The sequence below is a fragment of the Triticum dicoccoides genome, chromosome 2B, assembly GCF_002162155.2.
Source record: "Triticum dicoccoides isolate Atlit2015 ecotype Zavitan chromosome 2B, WEW_v2.0, whole genome shotgun sequence".
Taxonomy (NCBI): domain Eukaryota; kingdom Viridiplantae; phylum Streptophyta; class Magnoliopsida; order Poales; family Poaceae; genus Triticum; species Triticum dicoccoides.
The window spans coordinates 110,215,816-110,233,548 of record NC_041383.1 but is presented as its reverse complement, the minus strand read 5'-3'; the positions used below and the strand labels follow the sequence as shown (position 1 = coordinate 110,233,548).

The 17,733-nt window shown below is 44.2% G+C and overlaps 1 long non-coding RNA gene and 1 other non-coding gene across 2 annotated transcripts; one reads left to right on the top strand and one right to left on the bottom strand.

Annotated features, from left to right (window-relative positions):
- The first annotated feature begins 524 nt into the window (after positions 1–524).
- TRNAS-UGA lies at positions 525–606 on the top strand. The gene has a single exon. It is a non-coding gene; the product is annotated as a tRNA-Ser (tRNA).
- A 6,888-nt stretch (positions 607–7,494) lies between these two features.
- Positions 7,495–10,965, bottom strand: LOC119367279. The gene is made up of 3 exons (XR_005176250.1): positions 10,955–10,965; positions 10,231–10,232; positions 7,495–7,633 (listed from the first exon to the last, which is right to left on the bottom strand). It is a non-coding gene; the product is annotated as an uncharacterized LOC119367279 (long non-coding RNA).
- Positions 10,966–17,733: the final 6,768 nt, after the last annotated feature.

Below are 17,733 nucleotides of genomic sequence, written 5' to 3'. Positions count from 1 at the left end.
ATGTACCTGTTGACATGGATGACACTAATCGTACTCCTTCAAGTAGTATTTTGCTATCTTTTGATTAAAAAACCTTTCTTACTGCTCCCTGGAGTAGGATGAGAATTCCTCCTTTGAGAATTTTTTTAAAAATACTTATATGTAGTTTCAGTCAGTATATACAATCTTAGAGTTAGATTCTCTAAATACAGTACATATATATAGGTTAACAAAGGGCTAGTTAACGGTAAGTATATGATGTGCTCAATGAAGTAGGAACATGAAAAGTATCGGTTCAGTTAACTCTGCGTGATGTACCCTGTGGACATGATAGACACTGGTTCAGTGAGCTCTCTAATCGTGTACCTGTGGACATGGATGGCACTAATTTGTACTCCTTCAGAAGTATTCTGCCGTCTTTCGTTAAAAAAAAACGTTCTTATCTCTGTCCCTGGAGTAGGATGAGTAGTGTTCCTTTGTGCAAGGAGGAATATCTGTAGCACGCGTGAGTACATATAAGTAAAAGAAGCACAAAGCAACACAAAGTCGATATGTCCGAGTGGTTAAGGAGACAGACTTGAAATCTGTTGGGCTACGCCCGCGCAGGTTCGATCCCTGCTGTCGACGATTAACTTTTTTCTTCTTGCTCTGTCTTTTTGCTGGGCTGGGCCTCCGGTCCTATTTTTTGAGACCTCATGGGCCTTATATCCTCTTCTTGTTTTTCAAATTTTGCGCCCAAAATGATATACTTACTGTTAAAAGTCAGAGACTAAAACATCACCCGCGTCCCTTTGATATGCTGGGGACAAAAAAAATACGCCCATACCTCTACCCATAATTACTGTATTGCTCTCCATTCTCTTGAGAGCAAACCATATAATCATTGTCAGTGGTGGAGCTGGAGGGTGGACAGGGCCACAGGGCCCAGCCGCAACATAGGTCCGGTATAAGAAAAAATTAACCAGGCCACAGTGCACATCTAGGTCTAAACCCCAAAACTATGAATCTGATAACTAGCTCACTCGTTACTTCCTACGATTTAGGTCTATGCTTTACCCAAGAAACGTTCCCTTGTATGCTTAAGTTTTTTAGTACGCTAGAGGATGGACTTGATCACTCGAAGTCTCCAACCGACCGCACCGCGACGGCAAACCCTAGCGTTCAGCGTGACAGAAGCCGATGACGCATTGTGTCAGGTAGGCATAAAGCGGAGGAATGCCAGCGAGGCGGATGAGTAGTAATGCATGCATAGGGTAGAGCTAAACACCGAGGCAGGAACTCCACCGACTTCACACCTTTACAAGTTAAAATATGATTTCCATTTTCAATTCAAAGTTTGACTTTGCCTTCAAGGTTGAACTATGAGGGGTTTTTATTGTAGAATTGTTGCAAACATTAAACTTCCACATACATTCTATTAATAAATTCTATACTAGCATGCAATGGCGGAGCAAGACGACAAGTCGGTTTGGATCCTTCCTGTGCTCGCTATATGCCAATATTGGTGCGTCAAATAATTGGCGGAGGATTCTGCTGCTAGTCATTGGCTTAGAAACCAACAGGGAAAGTTGTTGCGGCTGGGGCGAACAAAAAAATTGAACAAAGTCCCAATAGAGGCCAACACTGAAGTCAACGTCAATTTTTTTGCTGCATTGCTCGGAGTGCCAAACCAAACAGATCCTATATCTTTTCCCGCGGAGGGCAAAAACCATGAGTCTTTTGGGGGGAGGGAGGAGGCTATAACATTTCCTGTCCAAGACCTTCCATTATTATTTTCAAAAATAAATTTAAAGCCGGGGGAGGGGGGCATTGGCCCACTCATCTTAACACACATAGCTCTACCTAAATATATTGGTATATTATATTTTCTATATAACTATTTTATATATCAATTGGACCACCCTAGCCGAAAATCCTGGCTACGCAACTGATCATTGTGATGCTCTACATGCAGTCTCAAAGCGTTTCTCACGTCTAAAAAATTGTTCCCGGTAAACTGGGGTAATCCCTATTTGGTGCAGCTGGCGCCCGTTAGTAGTGTTTTTTTTGCAAACGGGCGTCTGCAGCGCCCCCGCGCTGGGCCGACCCATCTATTTTTTTTTCATGTGTCTTAGCTCGCAAGAAAAAGGCTCCTGTGAGTGGAACCAGCGAGGGTGCAACCACCACACCACCCAAGTGGATATGGTCACCACCCAAGTGGATATAGTAAAGTTTAACCTTCAGCCTCTTTTATTCTTCCCTTTTTCTGTTTTTGGTTTTTTTCTATTTTTCTTCTTTCTGGATCGATGAATTGTTCTCAAATACGTGAACTTTTTCTCCAAATTAATGAATTTATTTGAATTTTGACGAACTTTTTTCGAATTCGATAAACTTTTTAAAATTCAACGATTTTTTCACAAATTGGATGAACTTTTTCCAAAATCGATGAACTTTTTTAAATTGAACGCTTTTGTCATAAATTGATAAACTATTTCCAAAATCAATGAACTTTTTTCCGACTTTTTGACTTCTTTTTCAAAATCGATGAAATTTTTTGAAAATTAATGAACTTGTTTCAAATTTGATGAATTTTTTTCAAATACGATTAACTTTTTTCAAAATTGGTGGACTTTTTTTTCCAAAATTGATGAACTTTTTACAATTTCCTGATTTTTTTCGTGAACTTTTCCCAAATTCATGAACTTCTTCTTAAAATTCTTGATTTTTCTTTAAATATTTTTAATAGTGAATTGTCAATGTGTCAACAGACGAACAAATGAATGAACGAGGCAGGAAATTTTTTTAAAGCGAACAAGGCAGGCATTAAGGATTAATGGGCCAGTCCAACTGGCAGTGCACGTGAGCGCCAACGGGGAACCGGTGCCAACCGAAGTCACTAATTAAGGAGAGAGCGGCGTTTTGGCTTCTAGGTGCATATGCACCCATTGTCGAAATACATATTTTGAAAAGTTGAAAAATTCGGAACAAAAATCCCACGTGTATATTCGGACATTTTATGTGCGTTCACAAGGTTTCAATGAAAAACGACGTTTTTTGTGGCTTGTGTAAAAAAGATAAAGAAATGCCTCGTGAATAGTTAGAATGAAGCATCAGAAATTATCTTTTTTACACAAGCCACAAAAAACGTCGTTTTTCACTGAAACCTTCTGCATGCACATAAAATGTCCGGATATACACGCGGGATTTTTGTTTCGAATTTTTCAACTTTTTGAAATGTGTATTTCGACAATGGGTGCATATTCACCTAGGAGCCAAAGGCAATTACCGTTTCAAAGATACACTCCCACCTTCTCAGCTTGTGACAAGTGGTGCTCATGTGTCAGCGCCACTTGCTGCAACCTGAGAGTTTTCCCCTTTTCGTACATCCGTTTATTCAAAATATTTTATTTCTTAAACCTTGCATCCAAATCTCGAACCATTTTCATCATTGGATTTCTCGCATAAAAAAAACTAGATCTCATGTTGATAGATTTGACGAACTTTTTTGATCAAAAAAATATCAAAAAAACCAGACGAAAAAACTGAACCGGTAGCACGTTTTGTTTCCTTTCCGTCGCCGAAGCAAAACCGTGCCTCTCAGGATGGACAAAAACAAGAAACGTGTTTTTTTTTGTTTTTCTAATATGCACGACCATGCCTCTTGCGAAAGTACAACCATGCCTCTCGCGGAAGCAAAAACGTGCCTCTTGCGGAAGGAAAAAACAGAAAACATATTCTTTTTTTTTAGTTTCCGAACTCTCGAGAAACCATAACCGTGCCTCTTGCGAAAGCAAAACCGTGCCTCTCACGAAAGAAAAAACATAAAATACATTTTTTTTGTTTTCGAGATGCATGACCGTGCCTCTCGTGGAAGAAAAAACATGTTCTTCACACAAAAAAAATTGAATTTTTTTCCGAAAGCTAAGGTGACCGGTGAAAACCTAAAAAAAAACCTGAAAATCCGTTTAAAAAGCCGAAAACGTGTGTGAAATTTTTTTCGAAGGCATCGCCCAGAACGTGACACGTGACGGCGGCTCAAAGCGTGTCAAGTGACGCGCTCTCAGCCCATCCCCAAACGATTGTTGGGGCCTTTCGAAGGAGTGCTCGCCAACTAGTTGCTTCCCACGCCAACAATGCTGATTAGGTGCTCCCCGAGGCGGGTTCCTATATGGCGCATAGGGCGCCCCCGAGACGCGCACCCCCGTTGGCGCGCTGAGCACTCGTATGGGCCTGCCCATATCCTATTTATTTTTCTTTAGCTCTCTTTTCCTTTTTCTTTTTTCTTATTTTTCTTTTTTGTTTCCCTTTTTCGCTTATTTTTCTTTTCTTTCCAAAATCGTGAACATTTTTTCTATCAAATTCAAAAAATGTTTGCAATGTGTAAAAATGCTCAATGATTCAGAAAATGTTCATAACATTCCTTTTTTGTTCATCGGATTGAAAAAATGTTCATCAAAATTCAACAAAAGTTCATCGAATTGAAAAAATATTCACCAAATTCAAAAATTGTACAACAATTTCAAAAATTGTTCCCCAAATTTAAAATTTGTCCATCGATTTCAATATTTGTTCATCAAATTAAAACTTTGTTCATTTCCTTAATTTTCTTTTCTTAAAATTTGTTTTTCGTTCATCAGATTGAAACAATGTTCGTCAATATTCAGTATTTGTTCATCGAATTCAAAAAATGTTCATCAAATTCGAAATTTGTTCATCGATTTTAAAAAAATGTTCACCAAATTCAAAAAAATGCATCATCGATTTCAGCGCTCTGGAGATGCTTACCGTCTGGATGTTTTTTGTTCATCGGATTGAAAAAATGTTCATCAAAGGTCCGGCTGTAGATGCTTACCGTCTGGATGTTGTTGAAGGAGTGTAACGGACGCGTTTTTCAGCGCTCGACAGTCGTTGCTTCTGAGTTCTATAGGCGCATTGTTAGCGAGATTGAGCTATCGATGTAGTCAGGTGCAAAAGGGTTGTCGGACATTTGGAAATGGGTATTGGTAGGAGATATGGCATTGACATGTGTTCTTGGTTGCTCGCAATATGTTGCCGTGGTGATATTTGTAACCGCGGCTTGCAGCCGGATCCTTTGTCGTTCTAATTCTCTCTTCCTCTAATACATCGACACGCAGAGCTTTTGCACGTGCGCCCAAAGAAACACACACAAAGAGAAGAGACTTAATTAGCAGTTGATTTTAATGGTGTTGTGGTGAAACGATATCGTTGAAGACTAAGACCCAGTTCTTTTGTCCGAATCTGACCCATACCTTGCTTCTCCCAGAACCTTTGAGCCACATTTGTTTTACAATCCTATCTAGTTAGGATTTAATTAGACATAATTGTAAAACAAATGAGGCTCAAAGATTCTGGGAGAAGCTGGGTAGGGATCGGAGTCTGGGAGAATCCCCAGATTCTGGCAAAAGAACTGAGCCTAAGCCCATCCCCTCCAATCCATAGGAATTATCGTTATGTGGCTCATTTACTTGGTAGGATTTCAATTCATAATAAATATTCCAGAATTCATGTATATAGTTCATAGGAATTTTGTTACCACTTATTTGAAACAAGCCAAAAGACTTGCCATTTCATTGATTAAGCAAGAAGGTTTTAGACAAAAGCTACAAGCGGCAAACGAAAGCAAAATTACTCTCGCTGCACACTATCCCTATGAACTGTATACATGCTCTTTTCTGAACTTCCCATCTTTCTTACGATCCTTTTTATGCCATCGCACCAACTTGGCATGCTTTGTGTTTCTGAACAAATATTTCAACCATGGTATTATAGGAGCATACCAACTCACCTTAGCAGGAACCCTCTTCCTGGGACGCTCGCCGTCAACATCACCAGGGTCATCTCGTCTGATCTTATACCACAATGCACCGCATACCGAGCATGCATTCAAATCCTTGTACGCACCTCAATAGAGGATGCAGTCATTAAGACATGCATGTATCTTCTGCACCTCCAATCCTAGAGGGCATAGGACCTTCTTTGCTCCGTACGTACTGTCGGGCAATTCGATATCCTTTGGAAGCTTCTTCTTCAATATTTTCAGTAGCTTCTCAAATCCGTTTTCAGATACACCATTGTCTGCCTTCCATTGTAGCAATTCCAGTGTGGTACCGAGCTTTGTGTTTCCATCTTTTGCAATTGGGGTACAACCCTTTTTTGTGATACTCTAACATGCGATCAAACTTAAATTTCTCCTTTTCACTTTCGCATTGTCTCTTTGCATCAACAATGACCCGGCGAAGATCATCATCGGGCACATCGTCTGGTTCCTCTTGATCTTCAGCTTCCCCCGTTGTAGCATCATCGTATTCAAGGGGCACATAGTTGTCATCATTCTCTTCTTCTTTGTTGTCTTCCATCATAACCACTCTTTCTCCGTGCTTGGTCCAAACATTATAACGTGGCATGAAACACTTCTCAAGTAGGTGGATGTGAAGGGTTTTCGCGTCAGAGTAAGACTTTGTATTCCCACAGATAGGGCATGGACAACACATAAAACCATTCTGCTTGTTTGCCTCAGCCACTTCGAGAAAATTATGCACGCCCTTAATGTACTCGGAGGTGCGTTTGCAACCGTACATCCTTTGCTAGATTATCTATGTGCATTATATATAATTAAGTGTGGCAAAAACTATTACAGAACATCATGAATAGAGAAGTGACCAAATTAATAGAAGTTCATCATCACATTAAAACCAAAGTACAGTAGTGATCAAATGTTATTACTGAAAAAATAAATACATAAAGTTCATACATAGTTCTCATTGAACAACATATAACTCTCTAAAGCATCTAATCAAACCATACATTGAAACTATGTAAAACATTTCAATGCAACAACAAATGCGATCTTAATCGCAACTAAGGTAACAATTGATCCAACAGCATAATGATACCAAGCCTCAGTATGAATGTCATATTTTTTATTTTTTCTAATCTTCAAGCGCATTTTATCCATCTTGATCTTGTGATCATTGATAATATCCACAACATGCAACTCCAATGCCATCTTCTCCAACTCAATTCTTTTCAATTTTTTCTTTAAGTAATCTTTTTATTTTTCAACTAAATTTAACCTCTCGACAACAGGGTTGGTTGGAATTTCCGGTTCACAAACCTCCTAGATAAAACATCTATGTCACGTTGGTTGGCATAATTGTCATAAATACTAAATGAAACAAATAGTTATAAAAGATAATATATATCACATCCGAATCATAGACAGGACGAGGACCGATGGGGCCAGATACCAAAACCATCGCACTATATAATAACATACAATAATACAAGTAAGAAAATTATACAAGTATCAACTCGGAAATCAGAGCATAGAAAAGGCGGGGTTGGCTAATTAAATGAAAGGATTTCGAACCAAAATCTTCGCTAATTCGACACGGATTGTATTCTTTAATTATTTCTCTATTTTTATTACTTAATTTAAGAATAAAAAAATATTCTGATGAATTTTATTCTTTTTCTTCGGATTCAAAATAGAAGAATAAATGGTTTTAATGATGATCCTGCATGTATTTCGCGTGTATCTCACAGGGGGATTTAAAAAACCCCGTGAATTAACTTGGGTCACAGGTGTGGTTTTGGCTGTTTTGACTGCGTCATTTGGTGTAACTGGTTATTCTTTGCCTTGGGATCAAATTGGCTATTGGGCAGTCAAAATTGTGATAGGTGTACCTGACGCCATTCCGGTAATAGCATCACCTTTAGTGGAGTTATTACGTGGAAGTGCTAGTGTGGGCCAAACCACTTTGAATCGTTTTTATAGTTTACATACCTTTGTACTGCCTCTCTAGCGAATTAAATTAGCTAAAGGTGTGCGTTCATGAGCCCATGCTCAAGTCTCAATTAATTCCTGCCAATACCTCCGCCAGGAAATTAAGAACATAAATCCAGTAGCCCAAACAAGATGTCCAAATAAGAACATCCACGAATTTATTACGACCTAGGATAATAAGCTCATGAGCTTGGTCTTACTTCACCCTAAATGAAAGAAGACTTACCTATCCAAGTTTAGCTCATACGTAGTTGCCTTCTTTTTGGGCGTGAAGAAGGAATCTATTTGCATTAAAAAGACCAATCAAAAAAGGGCGAGCAAAGTAAGTGATCGAAAAACTTTGTTCTTTGTTCGTCCTATCTATAAGAGGAGAGCATATGAAAATTGTAACCCATTCTTTCATTTTTTAGCTCACTGGCCTTTTTCTGTCTTTCATTATACGATTAACCACCATGTTAACTAATCGATTACTAAAAATTGGATCGGATTTTGCAGTACTTTTTTCTGCAGTACCTCAACGTGACATGAGCGTGAAAGAGGTTCAAGAATCTGTTTTCTTTTTATAAGGGCTTAAATCCCGGATAACGCTTGCATCCTCTATCTTACCGCGGCTGCTGGCACAGAGTTAGCTGATGCTTATTCCTTAGATACCATCATTGTTTCTTCTCCGAGAAAAGAAGTTGACGACCCATAGGCCTTCCACCTCCACGCGGCATTGCTCCGTCTAAATCATACAAGTAAGGATTTTTTTTATTTTAGAAAGAATATAATAACAAGAGGCTCACCACGGTGGTGCCGGCGACGAGATCAGCACGGGCGATCGAGGACGGTGAGGACGAGGACGGGACATGACGGACCGCCAAACCTAAACAAGTCTTGAGGAAAATGGAATTTGGACAAGAAGCTTCAAAAAGAGAAAGCTTAAGTGTGGCTCGGGCATTTCATCGAACACCTCATGTGCATAGGAGGTGAGCTAAAGCAGCACAAAGCTTTCCCACGGCCGACCAAAAAACAGAGCAGTGCACTGTTCTGCTCGCGGCCAGGGGTACAAATAGGCCTCTCTTTAGCCTCGGCTGGTGGCTAAAACTGGGAGTAAAGTACCACATTTGGTCTCGGTTCCAGCCACCAACCGGGACTAGAGGTTGTGGGCCAGGTGCGAGGGCCATTGGTCTCGGTTCGTGTCTGGAACCGAGACCAAAGAGGTCAGACGAACCGGGATCAATGGCCCTTGTGGCCCGGCCGACCCCCGGCCTCACGAACCGGGAGTGATGCCCCCTTTGGTCCCGGTTTGTGAGTGAACCGGAATTAATTCCCTTACCCAGGCCTCAACCTAATACATGTTTTCTACTAGTGGTAGTACGTAGGTTATTTCGTTTGCATGTATTTGTATGGATTTAAGAATCTAGCATCAGACGTCCAGATGCAACAAACAAAATTTAAGGTGTGCCCGGTCACCACCCATACATTTGAGATGCCATATTTGATATATCCGGCTGCAGATGCTCTTAGGCCAAGAGTGCTCTAGTCCAGGCGGCAGTGTACCAACCGGGCAACCGGTGAGTGACCGATGCATCTTATCGACGCGAGAACCTCAACACAGGAACTCACGGCAAGTAGAGCAGCAGAACCTTCCATTTACATCCACCAAATCCATCTTTGTGGATGTCTCCATAATCAAATGGCACACGTCATGGCATCAACGAAAAGCAGAATCACGTAGGAGTATTACGTCTGGCTTTAGTGGTCGACTGTCGACTAGGGTTCCACTACAAAAGAAGCTACACCTATGTAAGTCCTTTTTTAGTCGATTGTGGACTAGCTTTCAACCTTTATCACTGAGATGGCAATAAATCTTTTACCCAATTTTTTTGAGGGGGTCTTTTCGAAATCACTAATTGAGGAGCGCTCCCCGCAACGATTAGTCGGGGAGCGCTCCCCGCGTGTCAAGTGTCACGCGCGGAGCACTCCTAAGACTTTTCCGATGCGCTCCGCGCGTGACACTTGGCGCGCGCATGGCTTCTCCCGTGAATTCCGGTTTTCGGTTTCCCTTTGTGGTTTTCCCTTTTTTCACTTTAGTCCTTATACTTCTAATGTTTTGTAATACCTCTTGATCTGTTTTGAGATCTGTTTCTCTCTGTTGTGGGCGAACCCTCGTCGCGCATTGTTCTTTCTTTGCCGTCATCTCCGCTCGTCGCCGCCGCTGCTCTTGTCGCGTGGTTCACTACTAGAAAAACCCCTACTAATGGCGCACATAATATGGCCATTAATGGCGCATCTGTGGTGCGCCATTAACAGCACGCCATTAGTAATTTTTACTAATGGCGCACCACCTGGTGCGCCATTAGTATCTGGTATACTAATGGCGCACCGTGGGTGCGCCATTAGTATAGGCCAGCGTGCGCCATTAGTATGCCTCCCAGGGGCCATGTATACCCAGGTGCTTTGGCATACTAATGGCGCACCACCACTGGATGCGCCATTAGTAACCGCGGCATACTAATGGCGCACTACCAAGTGATGCGCCATTAGTATGCACTGTCATACTAATGGCGCACTGTCATGTGATGCGCCATTAGTATGAATATTAGGTTTTTTTTATTTTTTTATTTTCTGTTTTTTGCACAGGTTACAAAATGTATAATTTGACAAAATATAGACAGCACACATCAACAACAGATTCATCGAATACAATAGAAGATTAGTCTTTGAATACAATTCATCATATTAGTCTCCGAATACAATTCATCATATTAGTCTCCGAATTAAAAAGACCGAACAAAGATAGAACATTATATTACAAGTCTCGAGACTGCGAGTAGCGAGTTTGTCTTCACATTACAAGTCGATATCGATCATCTAAACTACCATCACATAGAAGAGAGCTGCGGTCATCACGATGAGCATCATCACGATGAAACTCGTCTTCATCCGGTTCCTCCAACGCTCCCTCCCCTCTCCCGCTAGATAGCAGGCGTATCAAGATTCGGCCTCGGCCCTAGTGGTGTACCCTTTGTAACTGTTACCGCTGAATCGGTGAACCTGTCTCCGACACTCCTCCCAGTCATCGTAGACTCCGGGAACCTTACCCTTGTACACGACATACGTCGGCATCGCTATGCACTAGCCAAACGAAACGTTAGTACCAATTCACAGACAATACATAAGCAATATATAATTATGCAACAGAACGATCGGAAGAGAAAAGCAAGACATTAATAGCATCGATTACATCTAAGTTGAACGACTCTCGAAACCAAAGAGACATACTACAAGTTCATTAAAGTTTAATTACAACATGAGCCAATCGATGTTTCAGAACTAGACAACTCGACTCAAGGGACCAGAGCGTGGATGAAGCCGCCGTCTATCGTGGGAGTCATGAAAGAACGGGCGTTGTCATCCTGCATTTGTAGCATTGTGTCGATGTCACTGTTGGACGGTTGATTTCTGAGGTAGAACTGCCCCGAGGTACGAAGGACATCTTGATGGATGATTTCCGCAAACTCCGACTGGATGCGAAAGAATTCTTGTCGGAGGTCCGCGTCCTGGATTGCCGACATGCTCGCGGCCCAATCTTTGAGTTTACTCGGTAGCAGAAGTTGATGATGGTCCCGTACGATCGCCCGCATGTGATGGATGGCGTAGTAGGCACCCTTCTGACCGCCAGGCGGCTGCTTGACGCAGCAGAACGTCGTATTGTGGGAGAACACGTGCTTGCCGTACTTACGAATAGGCCTGGTGAAGGTGCCTCCAGATTGGGCATAGCCGGGGAGAACATCATCAAGAACCTTCTTGACATTTGTGTAGTCTACGTTCGACTGACGGTCCGGGTCGAAATACGTGGCCATGGAATATTTGGGGCTTAGGAGGATGAGCGTGCAACGTGTGTCACTGCAGAAAACACGGAATGTTAAAAGAAAAACGATCGAAATGTAAGAATTCATATGTTACGGGCCGGTTGAGGGGAGGACTTACTCGGGAAAGTAAGGCACGAGGAAGTTATCCTTATCTTGGTTTGCCAGAATGACGCCTTCGAGGTAAGAACTCGCGACTTGCCGGTCCCCAGCGCTGCCCAAGATCTTGGCACGCATGTAGAAGGGGTCGACTATCACGATGTCCGGGGTCTTGTCGCGAATGATCCGCATCTCCATACTCAGCGAAAATAGCCGAACCAAGGTGTAGTGCAGCGGATGAAGGTTCAACATAGCGTGGATGTCATCAAAACGCAGGACGATCGTACGCCCGATGGAGTTATCCACAAAGCCCTTGCCCTCTGGCACCTTGGCCGCGAAAACCGGGTATGCCACATCCTTCTCCCTGAGACGCCGCTTCTCCAAAGCAAGAACACTGTCATGCAGACTCCGCATAGCACCGGTTGCAGCATTGAGCATATTTGTCGGTAGCATCGCCCTACCCGCCACATGCACCCTCCTCGAGATATCCTGCGGTGAAGGTGGCCCGTCCTGAGCACGGATCGTACTCGGTGCCGGCTGGCTCGCACCCTTCTTAGTCTTTCTTTTGCGTGCCTTCTTCTTCTCCTGTAATGGGACCGAGTTCTGCTCACAGACTGCCTTCTTGAGTGTGTTGGGGCTGATAATATTTCGCACCTCGCCTATCTGAGGCTCGGTGAAGTCGGCAGCTGGAGGCGTCTCCTGAGAGCTGAACGCCAGACGGCGCCTGTTGCAACTTGGCTTCTCCGCGGTACGAGCTAGATCGCACACGTCTTTTGTTGGGTTTGGTTCTTGAGAAGGAGGCCCCATGAAGTCGCCATCGTACCCATGCTCGGCAAAGTACTGATCGACGTTGCCAAATGTATCATCATCGTCGTCGTCGTCGTTCTGATCCTGTGCCATATGCATGTTTGGATCCAGTGGCATAGGGATGTCCGGCACCGTTACGGCGGTCTTGCCATGGGGCCGACTTGGCGCCGGCACGACTGGCGGTGTTGTCTTTGGGGTGGTGTCCCCCGCCCCCAAACGAATCTGGCTCTTCGGCCAAAGCAGGGGCCAGCTCAGGCAGGCGCTAAGGGTCATCACGTCTTCATCGTCGGCCCCGACGGGTCGAATCGGAGGTAACAAGTCGTCGCAGCCTGGCAGCACCTGAACCAGTTGAACCCTAAACAAGTTGGGTGGTATCTGGGTACCGTGGAACAAGGGGTTGCCCGGTTGAACGATTTTGCCCTTGGTGACATCGACCAACTCGTTGTTCACGAAGTGGAGGAGAGTGCACGGAACGTCGGCGGCGCCCTGCGAAAACATGTAGGGCGTCAGGGATGCCCAGTCAAAGGCAAGGAGATGAAGTCCTCGGCCGAGAGAGGCTTAATTAGTTACCGTGATGATGGCGTCGAGCTCGTCTAATGTCGAGGCACCGCCAACGGCGGGTGTGCAGTTGACGGAGGGGCCGCTTGCTGAAGAGGTGCCGGCCAGCGTACACCCGGGTGCATTAAGCTCCCGTGCCGGCGTCGGAGACACCAATGCCGCCTCCGCCGGAGGCACCAATGGCCCCGCCATCGCATTATGCGAGTTGCTGGCCGTGAAGCTAGGAATCGGGGGCGGCCCCTGTTGGCCGCCCGCAATCCACGCACTCAACCCCGAGATCAAGGTAGGCACAAGGGCGGTGATCGTCGCTCCGAGTCGTTGTTCCACTTGCTCTTGGACAATCTCCGGAATCCGCGCCACCTGTGCCTTGAGTTCTTGAACCTCTCGCGCCTGGCTTTCCGAGCTGGTCTTTTTCTCCTTCCGCACACCAGCGGTATAGTGTGACCCCCATTTTGTCGACAAGCCTTTGCCGGCCACACGACCAGCTGACATCGGCTTACTGAGCTTATCCTTGTTCTTCATTACATTCAACCCCCTATTTAGAGTGGTGTCCCAAGGGTTGCTCTTAGTCGACCCCGTGCTACTGCTTTCAGTCGCCTGCGGAAGGAATGTGAACCATTTAGAAATTTGGCTTCATTAATTAGAATGCAACCATATGGAGCTAATTACGCGGGGGTGTATTCCTTACCAGAACTAGCTCAAGCTGCCTGGTCTTCGGATCCGTGGTAAGCTCCTTTGTTTTCGGGTCCTTCTTGTACCGGGCCCTAACAAAGTTCCTGGTCTGCTTGTCACCGTATTTATTGAAGAGGGGCGGTAGGCCTTGCTCGGCACGGTCCGCCTCCTCCTTGTCCCATATAGGCTCCGCCACTCTGTAACCGCCGGGACCGAGTGTGTGTTCCCCTATGTTCAGCTCCCGCATTTGTTTCCCCCACTCACTTGATTGGGAGCTTGCGGTGCTCGAGCAATTGATCTTGAAGTCGTTGTAGTCATCTCCGGTGATCGAAGGATTTTTCTCCTTGATCTTCTGATAACTCTCACCTTTCTCGATCATTCTCTTCACATTGCTTTTCCAAGTAGACAGGGCCTTGATCATCTTCGTGAGGGCAGCATTGTTCACTTTATTCCCTTTGAGGCTTGTGTTTTCAAATTCAGCGGGGAACTTGTATCGTTCCTGCAGCTTCGTGAAGAGGAGGTGGCGCAAATTCCCTCGGTCAGGATGCCTCAGGTTCTCGGTGTTGATCGAGATGGTGCTCCGGACAATGCACCCGAGCTGAAGCGAGTACCCCTTGACTATTCGTTCGGGCGCCGTTGGATTCCCGTTGGAGTCCACTTCAGTAACTTCCTCCTTGAGGGTCCGGAGCACGATCGGGCGCCGGTCCTTCCGTTGCCTCTTCGGTTGGCTGCCATCTGTGCGTGCGCCGCCATCATCAGTGGTGGCATCCTCGGCGGCACCATCAGTGGTGGCATCAGTGTGGTCATCCTCGGCGGCACCATCCGTGGTCTCAAGATCGGTGGGGAAGGCGGCGGCCTCATAGAAGTGAGGTTGTTCCTCCATCTCCTGGGACAGCTCCCAGAATGCCTTGCCGCCCGAACCCCCGGCCTCATCGTTGTGGGCCATGTTTCTCTCTAAATAGAAACAAAGTTTGGTCAAAAAGTTGGTTATTGTCAAGGAACAAGATCTCTAAGTTGACCAAATAACCTAATTCTCGAGGAATGTCGCCAAAAAGTTGGTTATTGTCAAGGAACAATTGAGAGATGTTTGTGATATTGCCTAGGTGTTTTGGGGTAGAACCTGTTAGTGTGTTGTTGCTAAGGTCCAAGTCCACGTTCTCAGGGTAACCTAGTTCTTGAGGGGTGTGTCTAGAAAGTTGGTTGCTGCAAAGATACAAGGTTGTGATTTTGGTCAAATTGCCTATGATGTTTGTGATATTGCCTTGGATCTTGAAGGCACTGTTGCATAATGCAATGGTACATCCAGCATGGGGCCTCATCTTTGCAGGCTAATTTTCTAGATTGTAACACTGGGATTTGTGCACAAGCTAAGCTAGCTAAGACAGTAGCTTCCTTGCAACCCACAAAAGACAAAGGAAAAGGGGTGAAAAGGGGGAGATGGTTAGCTTTGATGAGCAGGCAACATCTTCCTAACCCCCTTCTTCTTGTCTCCTCTCACTATCTCTCTCACACACATGGCAAGCAAGGGTGTCTGAGTGTGTGAAAAAAATACTAAACTAATCCAACCACTAAAGCAAATTAATTTTTATTTCGGTTGAGAATCGGGCACCTTCTAGGTCAAGAAAATTGGGCATGACCTTTGCTAATTTTCTTGACCTTGGAGTGCCCCATTTCTCAACCGAAACAGAAATTAATCAACATTTCAGGAGAAAGGGGTCATTTTAGAAGATCACAAGTAGCAGCAGCATCACTTGACAAAATCACGACTAGCAGCAGCTCGCAGATAGCAGCAGCAGCATCACTTGACAAGTAGTACAGCAGCAGCAACAGCATGCACGCACTGGTCCATGGCACAAAGTCCATGACCCAGAACAGAGCACTTTACTAAAAATGAAGAAGAAAAAAGGCATGCATGCACTGGTTGTAGAAAATCATCATTTCTGAATCAAAACAACAATTAGGACAGGGAAATTATGACACACTTCTGAAGAAAAAATGATTTGTGTAATCTGGTTGGTACTCTTACAGTTGCATAAATTGAAAAAAAATTGATCTGTGTGATCTGGGTTACATTATCAGCAACCTTGCATTTCATTTTATACAAAGGAGCTCACAAAGGCCATGTCATGCTTCGCAATATTTGTTTACTGAAACTAAATGAACAAGAGCAAAGATGCACTAAAGGTTCTGCTGGACATGCTTTATGTCTAACACTCCTATGTGTAAGATATGCATAACATTCAATCTGGATCAATCTCACACTATGAACATAGGAAAAAATTATCACTCCCTTTTGAGTGAATCGAACCACAACAACAAATCAAATCTGGGGCTCACATGAGGAGTAAGACGACGCTTGGGCTTGTTGGAGTCTTTCTTGGCCTTGCTCTTCTTCACCACAAGTCTGCATCACCATATACGGAGAGTGTCATGCAAGTTCAATAAGGAAAAGTAAAATGAGTTTGATTGCCATATATGGAGAGTGCCAATGTCTGGCCTTTGATAGTAACAATTATAAATCACACAAAAAAATAGTAACTCCGTGCAACTTTCCATCATTAAAATTGGATAGTGCTGACCAATATAAATCAGCGGATGCATAATTAAGTGACATATCAGATATGTTGTTACAGAAATACCTTCTTCCACAACAAAGGGTTCCGCCTGTCTCGGGTAGACAGTAGATGATCACGCAACCAGGAGGTGACCACCCAAGGCTCGCATCCAGAGTTGCCAATCTTAGCACTTATGGAATTATCTTCAAGGATCTCACATACGTATAAAATTTCAATACAAGTCATAAAAAGCAGGGAAAATGTAAATGCAATAGTAAATAATTCCCCCCAAAAAAACTTTGGAGACACAACAAAACTGTACACGTGTCTCCACTTCACCACTCCCTCACGCAGTCACACGTAGGGGAGGGGTGCTAGAGGAGCATGTGGAGCAAGTGCTAGTAATTGCACCAAAATGAATGCTAGCACTATAGCCACTCAATCAAACAAGAACAGATAAAGCTTATAGCACGTACATCTTCTATTTTGTTATTTATCAATCCAAATAAATTTAATCTGCTCATAGTGGTGAGTTGAAGTATCCTTGGTTCAAATAGTGTGTTGCAAAAGCATAGGAGCAGAGAGTTTCCGTGTTTGATTTAGGATAGTGACAACGTGGTTGGAGCAATACACTTGGATATATCAGTAGAAATCCAAATTTAAGTAAAACAATTTTGATTTGAAACGGTTTATCTCAAGCCTTGAATTAATGATACACAATATGCAGCAAAGGAATCATATAAAACTCTGAAATGTATTAGTACTGGGGCACTGCAGGTTGTAGCAGGCAATGAGAGTGCAGAGAGATAAAACCGTACAAACTACCAGGCAGTAAACTACTACAGGCAGCCGTTGTGTAGAGGTCATTGTCCTTTGTCCACTATTTCAGGGATATAGTGGCAGTGGGGATACATCAGATAAAATTTAAAAACAAAGACCCGCAGCCTATTGTTAGTACCGTGTTTGCCAACAGTACATGACACTGCACAACATACTGCATTTACCAATAACAGATTGCATTGCATCATTGTAATGCAGACATCTGGAACAGATGATACTTCATGGAATAAACCCCTGAAGGAAACGAGCGGGAGGCTGCTCAACTGCGCATACAGAGCTAATGGCACTCCCAACAAATGGTGGCTGGCTTTTGCGAAGAGGAAGTTCATGAACGTTGTCATCCTTTAGAGCGTAAGCACATCAGCAACAACTTAAGGGGTCGGGGCGGTAGCTTACCTTGGAGGAGCGGGCCGGGGTGGAGGAGGCGGTCGGAGAGGATAAGGATGCTCCGGCGATGGGTGGTGGTGGTGGTGCTCCGGCGACGGTGGTGTGGACGGGGCGGCGTCCGGGCGGCGGGGTCGCGTCGAGGCGGAGGGGCAGCGTCGAGGTGGCGGGGCAGCGGCATCGGGGCGGGGTCGAGGCG